General features: G+C 42.8%; 1 non-coding gene across 1 annotated transcript; it reads left to right on the plus strand.

Moving 5' to 3' along the window:
* Positions 1–1784: 1784 nt before the first annotated feature.
* LOC119928009 lies at positions 1785–1922 on the plus strand. The gene has a single exon (XR_005450971.1). It is a non-coding gene; the product is annotated as a small nucleolar RNA SNORA7 (small nucleolar RNA).
* The last annotated feature ends 6639 nt before the right edge of the window (positions 1923–8561 follow it).

Here is an 8561-nt window from a genome sequence, read left to right on the forward strand (position 1 = left end):
GGTGGGGCAATCTGGGAGACATGTGTCTATTGGAGAAGCAGCGTGGCTCAGTGGAAAGACTACGGGCTTGGGAGTCAGCGGTCATGGGTTCTAATCCTGGCTCTGCCACTTGCCAGGTGGGTGACAACTTCTCTGTACCTCAGTTCCCTCATCTGCAAAATGGGGATTAAGACTGTGAGCCTCATGTGGGACAATCTGATCACCTTGTGTCCCCCCCAGCACTTAGAACAGTGCTTTGCATATAGTAAGTGCTTAACAAATGCCATCTTTATTATTATTATTATTGAGTCAGAGATGACTTGACAGCATAAGACAAGACAGGACATAAGTGACGTGGGGCTGAGGGAAGGGTGAATAAAGGGAGCAAATCAGGGTAATGCAGAAAGGAGTGGGAAAAGAGGAAATAAGGGCTTAGGCAGGGAAGGCCTCTTGGAAGAGATGTGCTTTTATTAAGGCTTTGCAGGTGGAGAGAGTAATTGTTTGTTTATAATGAAATTTATTAAGCGCTTACTATGTACAAAGCACTGTTCTAAGCGCTGGGGAGGTTACAAGGTGATCAGGTTGTCTCACGGGGGGGGGCTCACAGTTTTAATCCCCATTTTACAGATGAGGTAACTGAGGTCTAGAGAAGTTAAGTGACTTGCCCAAAGTCACACAGCTGACAATTGGAGGAGCCGGGATTTGAACCCACAACCTCTGACTCCAAAGCCCGGGCTCTTTCCACTGAGCCACGCTGCTTCATATATACGCTGTTGTATGTGAAGAGGGAAAGCATTCCAGGGCAGAGGCAGGGTGTGAGCGAGAGTTTGATGATGCGATAGATGAGATTGAGGTACCTCGAATAGGCAGGAGAGAAGTGTGCAGGCTGGGTTGTAATAGGAGAGAAATGAGGAGAGGTAAGAAAGGGGCAAGGAGATGAGTGATTTAAAGCTAATGGAAAGGAGCTTCTCTTTGATGTAAAGGTGGATGGGCAATCAGTAGAAGTTCTTGTGGAGTGAGGAAACACGGACTGCATGGGTTTCTAGGAAAATGACCCAGGCAACAAAATGAAGTATGGATTGGAGTGGAGAGAGACAGGAGGCAGGAAGGTCAGCAAGGAGGCTGATACAGTCATCAAGGTGAGATAGGATAAATGCTAAGATAAAGTGGTAGCAGTTTGTATGGAGATGAAAGGGCAGATTTTGGCAATGTTGTGAAGGCTGAACTAGATTTAGTGATTGAATATGTAAGTCAAATGAGAGAGATGAGGAAGGATAATGTCAAGGTTACTGGCTTGTGAGACAGGAAGGATGGTGGTGCTGTTTACAGTGATAAGAAAATCTCGGGGAGGACAAGTTTTGGGTGGGACGATAAGGAGTTCTGTTTTGGACATGTTAGGTTTGAGGCATTGGTGGGACATCCAACTAGATATGTCTTGTAGGCAGGAGGAAATCTGAGGCGGCAGAGAGAGAGAGAAGGGCTGGAGATGTAGATTTGGGAGAAGTTCTCATAGAGGTTGTAGTTGAAGCCATGGAAGTGAATGAGTTCTTTAAGGGAGTGGGTGTAGATGGAAAACAGACAGCAACCCAGAAATGAGCTATGAGGAACTCCCAGAGTTAGAGAATGGGAGGAGAAGACCACGCAAGAGACTGAGAATGAGTGGCCGTAGAGGAGGAGAATCAGGAGAGGATAGTATCAATTAAGCCAAGGTTGGAAAATATTTCCAGGAGAAGGGGGTGGTTGACAGTGTCAAATGCAACTGAGAGGTCGGGGAGGATTAGGATGGAGTAGATAGAGTCTATTGGCCCCTCTCAGGATCACACCTGGAGAGTTTCCACTACTGTACCAGTCTCAGCTATGTGAGGGAAAGTCAAGCAGAGGCCTACCCATTCCATTCCTAGCTTGGGCAGTGGCTAGTGAGTGGAAGGCAATCGGCTACAAGTCAAAACTCACCCGAGCTGGGCAGCAGTGGTATGGAAGAGAGTTGAGGATGGAGACTCAAGTTTACTGCTTGGAAGAAGGCATTGGTAACCCACTTCTGTATTTTTACCAAGAAAACTCTATCGATATACTTCTAGAATGATTGCAGATAGACAGTGGGGAGTTTTGGGAGAGATGTGTCCATGGAGTCACTATGGGTCAGAGACGACAACAGCATAAAACAATAATCTATTGGATTTGGCAAGAAGGAGATCACTGGGGCCTTGGTGAGATCGGTTTCTGTGGAGTGAAAGGAGTGGAAGTCGAATTGGAAGGGGTCAAGGAGAAAATTAGAGCAGAGGAACTTTGAGACAGTGGGTGTAGACAACTTGCTCAAGGAGTTTGGACAGGAATAGTAGGAGGGAGATGGGATGATAACTGGAAGGAACCATGGGTTCAAGGAAGGTTGGTTTTTTCTTAGCATAGGGGAGACCCATGTCTCCCCATAAGAGGACCACTGAAGGAACTTAAGAATACCAGATATCCCCAGGGCCCAGCTTGAGATGATTAGAAAACAAAATTCCCCTCCTCTTTCCATCGAAAGGGTCATCTGTGAGAACAGGGGAGGGGAACACAATGGCATGTTCAAAACTAGTGGTGAAGAAGCCAGCTCTGTGACTTGTTGTGTGTCCTTGGACAAGTCACTTAATCAATCAACAGTATGTATCAAGTACTTGCTACATGTAAAACACTTTACTAAGCATTTGGGAGACTTAATTTATCTGTGCTCCTATTTCCTAATCTTTAAAATGGAGATTAGATATCTGTCCTCCCTTCTACTCAGACCATGCACCCCACGGGTGATGGGGATTGTGATTAAACTGATTATTTTATTTCCAACCTAACACCTCGCATATAACTTGGCAATTAGTAAGCACTTAGCATATACCACAATTGATTATTATCATTATTATTTTTTTATTATCACTCTTTGTGTGGGGGGAGAGGGATATTCAGCAAAAAGGATGACCAGGACTGGCTTCAGGCTGGCTACCTCGAGAGAGGGAAAATTTCACTGCTCCCTCTCTTTCCATGTGACACCACATGAAGGTCTGCTCAAACACCCAAAACTGGAACATTTCCTTTGGAGCCTTTGATCTGCCCCTGTTTATTCCAGAACCTTTTTGTTTCCCCTCCCCTCTTCTCACAGGTGACCCTTTCTATGGAAAGAGGAGGGGAATTTTGTTTTCTAATCATCTCAAGCTGGGCCCTGGGGATGTCTGATATTCTTAAATTCCTTCAGTGGTCCTCTTATAGAACAGAGATGTACAAACTAAAGGACTAAAAATTATTTCTCTTATGTTCATTATCCTAGTACCCTTGTAGCAGCTGGAAAATAAAAGAAACCACATTCTTGAAAACCCTCCTAAATTGAGACCTTAGCTGGACGCATTTCACGATGAGCGTGACTCGTGGGATTCTAGAGAAGGAAATAAAAATACATATTTTGGGCCCATGCCAATAAAGAATAAAATCTGAATTTCAATTCAGAACATCGTGTACCGGCTCAGGAGAAATGGACATTTGCAAACCATTTTCAGTAAATACAATCGCTTCTCCATGTGCCTGTGGATCACACACTCTTTGTTTATGCTTTGACTTCCCTTTTTCTGCACATTTCCATGTGAATTGCCATTTCTTTGTTATGAACAATTCCCAGACATGGCAATGAACCAGTAGAGTACAAGGATTTTTTTTTTTTAAGGGCAACCTGAGAGTTTATTATAAATGACATTTTTCTGTTCATAGCTCACTTTCTTTCAATTGTCATTAGATGGAGGAAACCTACAAGATGAGAAGAGCTTTACAGAGAGACACAGAGGAAGCTAATGATCCCAGCCTCGGCTTGGGTTATTAGCTGTAAAAGAGACCATACTAATGAACCCCAGGGTGGGTGTGGGTTATTAGCTATGTGGCAGTCAGAATGCTAATGAAGCCGTGGGTTAGAAGTTGAAGATGAGGACCACAAATGTTAGACAAGGCAAAAGATGACTAAGAGAGGTTTATATAAATAGCCACTTAGACGTGGTGATCACATGACTTTTTTCTGTATTTGGGGGGGCTGCGCCTGTGGAAGTAAACCACAGAAGAATGAGCCATAATACCCCTGCGTTACAACTTCCCCAGCTGGGCTGTCAGTATGTGTCCAATCTCCTGAGAAAAGGGAGGAAATTTAGGACTTGGTGTGTGATGGATGCAATGAAATACAATGTTTAATTTCCATCCTAGAAAGAATTTCTCTGTCTCTTTGAATGGTGTACAGTATTGTAGCTATAACAAAAGCAACTAAAAAGAGGGGGAATAAAAGCATAAGAGATCAATAAAATGAATTGGAGATGGAGGATTTGATCTTGTGAGTGCATCCCCCAACGATTCTCCTGATTGGACCAGAGATCTGCGCTCCCCCTTCTAGACTGTGAACCCGCTGTTGCGTAGGGACCGTCTCTATATGTTGCCAACTTGTACTTCCCAAGCGCTTAGTACAGTGCTCTGCACACAGTAAGTGCTCAATAAATACGATTGAATGAATGAATGAGTCTGCAGGATTGACAGTTTATGCCCTGGAGTGGTGAATTAATCCCCTAATCCAAATGCCAATTTCCCAGGACTTTAGAGATGGCCTTGAGACTTCACAAGATAAAAGTTGTGTGGGGCATGGAATGCAAGTTGGAAATGTCTGAATTGTTACCTGGCAAGTTCCTCTAGGGAGTAACAGATAGTTGGGTGAAGGGGTGTAATAATAGTAATAGTAATAATAATAATAATTATAATAATTAATAATTGTGGTATTTGTTAAGTACTTACCATGTGCCAAGCACTGTACTAATCTCTGAGGTGGCTACAAGCAAATCGGGTTGGACGCAGTCCCTCTCCCGCAGAGTGCTCACAATCTTAATTCCCATTTTACAGATGAGGTAACTGAGGCCCAGGGAATTTAAGTGACGTCTCCAAAGTAACATAAGAGGCTAGTGTTTCCATCCCCCCCACCTTACCTCCTTCCCCTCCCCACAGCACCTGTATATATGTATATATCTTTGTACGTATTTATTACTCTATTTATTTATTTTGTACATATTTATTCTATTTATTTTATTAATATGTTTTGTTTTGTTGTCTGTCTCCCCCTTTGAGACTGTGAGCCCGCTGTTGGGTAGGGAGTGTCTCTATATGTTGCCAACTTGTACTTCCCAAGTACAAGTACTTGTACTTCCAAGTACTTCCCAAGAAGTACTGTACTTCTTAGTACAGTGCTCTGCTTACAGTAAAACCTCAATAAATACGATTGAATGAATGAATGAATAGTGGTGGAGCCAGGATTAGAACCTGCGACCTTCTGTCACCCAGGCCGATGCTCTACCCACTAGCCCATGCTGCTTCCCAATAGATATGTAGAATGGGGAGAACCTTGAAGTCAATTGTGAAAAGGCTTTGCTTGTTTTAGATAAAAATGGATAGCCTTTGGAGGAAGTTGAGTAGAGAGACACATGCTTAGCCATGCTTCTGGAAGAGAATCCATGAAGCAGTGGGTAGAATAGATTGGAGGGGAGATAAACTGGAAATAAGTCGATCAATAATCTAGATTGGAGAAAAACATCATTTCAACGTGGTCTAGTGGAAAGAGCACAGGAATGAGAGCCCGGAGATATAGTCTTCTAGCCCCAGCTCTGACTCTGACCTACTGGAAGACACCTGGCAAATCATTTAACCTCTTTGACCCTTGGATTCCTCACCTGTGAACTGGAGATGAGACAGACTGTAAGCTCGGTGAGGGACAAGGACTGTGTGCAGTCCTTTAACCTCATGCCCACTTCAGGGTTTAGCAAGAAGTAAACTATCTAATACTCAAACCCCGGAAAACCATAATGTTCAATTGTCAGCTGTGTGACTTTGGGCAAGTCACTTAACTTCTCTGGGCCTCAGTTACCTCATCTGTGAAATGGGGATTAAGGATGTGAGCCCCACGAGGGACAACCTGATCACCTTGTAACCTCCCCAGCACTTAGAACAGTGCTTTGCACGTAGTAAGCACTTAATAAATGCCATCATTATTATTATTACTATTATTATTATTATTTGTGCTAGGGTACACTTGACACCCCCTCCTCCCCCCTCCATCCTCCCTGCCTTACCTCCTTCCTTTCCCCACAGCACCTGTATATATGTATATATGTTTGTACGTATTTATTACTCTATTTATTTATTTATTTTACTTGTACATATCTATTCTATTTATTTTATTTTGTTAATATGTTTTGTTTTGTTCTCTGTCTCCCCCTTCTAGACTGTGAGCACGCTGTTGGGTAGGGGCCATCTCTATATGCTGCCAACTTGTACTCCCCAAGCGCTTAGTAAAGTGCTCTGCACACAGTAAGCACTCAATAAATACGATTGATTGATTGACAACGCCCTGATTTATTTGTGGGAAGAACGACAGTGGGGTTGGGGGGCTAATCAATTCATCAGGACCCATTTTGGCCCAGAAATAGAGATGCTCCTCAGACCTTTCCCCTTTTCTGTGGCTCCTAAACCCACCGCCTGGGAGGTACTTCCCTCTGCCGCGGTGAAGCGCTGGCTTTTTGGCACCTCTCCCAATACGAATGAAGTGCTGGTGAAAGCGGTAAAATTCTCCATCTTGCTGAAGAGCTAATAGAGAGGAAGATAGGGATGATTATAGCGGAGTCAGTCATCAGAGCTCCAGTAAGAAAGATGAGTGTGAAGGGAAAGGGCACAGTGCATCAAGGGGTCAAGTTTTAGAGACTATTGGGAGCACTTATTCTGCAGGACGGCCTTTGCTGAGAGGAGATCGGGAAGGTGAAGGAGAGGAAATCATAGCGGGAGTTGGAAAGGAGTCTAATGTCTGAGTCACTTCACATGTAGCTTTTATTTTTTTGATTATTTTACAAATTTCCTGAAGATGATTGTTCAGTGATTGCTGTCCTCACAGATACTACATGCAATCAAGATCCATCTGAGAGCCCATTTAAAAAGACATAATGATTGTTTCTCTGATCTTTGAATCTGAAACAAATATGTGAAAATGAGACTAGAATGAGTGAGTGGATGAATACATTCTGAACTGCATTATGACTGCTCTAGTTTATTTTTAAAGGCTAAAAGCTTTCAATCCACGCAGATTAGAGTTGGTCAGAGGAAAAAAAAAATATTATCTGGATTAGAAATCTGGTGCATTTGGGTTTGAAGTCAATCCTCTAAAGGCAGTGAAACCTCTATTAAAGAAACCTCTATTTACCTGAGCACCTTTCCGTGGACTCGGCAGTAGCCAGAGTGAGAAATGGAACTCATCATTCTATTTAAATGCTGATGTAGACTTGCCACCTGAAGAAAATAAAAGTCATTTCTTCTTACTGAAACACTAAAATATAGGGAAGTTACATTCACGTTAACGATTTTTCTAAGCACTAGGTCTTTCTTCGTACTGCCTGCAGTATTTATTAGAATAATTTTCGGGGCCCTATAATTAGTTCACCATTGTGTGTTGGATTTTTATTCCCAAAATAATGATAAGAAATACATATTTAACTTCAGGGCCAATAGGGGAAGGTACAGGGAATTTTAGAAAGAAGTGAATTAGAATGCTCTGAATGAATCTACATAAACTTTAGTAGGGGATGTAGTAATACGGAGGGATTGAAATCACTGACAGTGACGCGATGGGAGAATTTAATAGAGAGTCATCTTTGAATTGGTTCTGTGGCAAATTCCTATAATGTGGATTTCTAAAACAATATAAAATCTGCATCTTCTGTCTGCTAATATAAGTAAATGAAAACTGGCAACATTAGAATGCACTGTTCTAAGAAGTGCATTCTAATGTTGCCAGTTTTCATTTACTTCTATTAGTGCTTAGAACAGTGCTTGGCCCATAGTAAGTGTTTAACAAATACCATCATTGTTATTATAATTATTCTCATCCGGCTGGAAACTCAGTGATTTCCCTAGGCCGTTGGCTTAATAATAGTAACAGTAACAATGAAACACCCCTCTCAGGGTTGCACCTGGTGAGTTTCCAATACTCTACCAGTCTCGGCAATGGGAGGGAGAGTCAAGCAGAGGCATACCCATTCCATCCCTTTTAGACTGTGAGCCCACTGTTGGGTAGGGACTGTCTCTATATGTTGCCAATTTGTACTTCCCAAGCACTTAGTACAGTGCTCTGCACACAGTAAGCGCTCAATAAATACGATTGATGATGATGATGATGATCCCTAGCTTGGGCAGTGGCTAGCAGGTGGAAGGCAATCTCCAACAAATCACAACACAAGGTGCTGGGCAGCAGCATCATGGGAGGGAGTCGAGGGTGAAGACTCAAGTTTTCTGTGTGGAAGAAGGCAATGGTAAACCACTTCTGCATTTTTACCAAGAGAACTCAGAGGATGACCACCAGAGCAATTGCAGACGGAGGTGGGGCATTCTGGGTGAGATGTGTCCATGGAGTCGCTAGGGTTTGGAGGTGGCTCAACAGCAAAAGATAAGGCAAGCAATGAAGTAATAACAATAATAGTACTTATTAAATGTTTACTATGTGCCAAACACTGCAGTAAACACTGGGATAGATACAATCCAGTCATCCCTGGCCTATG

This window comes from Tachyglossus aculeatus, chromosome 4 (assembly GCF_015852505.1).
Source record: "Tachyglossus aculeatus isolate mTacAcu1 chromosome 4, mTacAcu1.pri, whole genome shotgun sequence".
Classification (NCBI taxonomy): domain Eukaryota; kingdom Metazoa; phylum Chordata; class Mammalia; order Monotremata; family Tachyglossidae; genus Tachyglossus; species Tachyglossus aculeatus.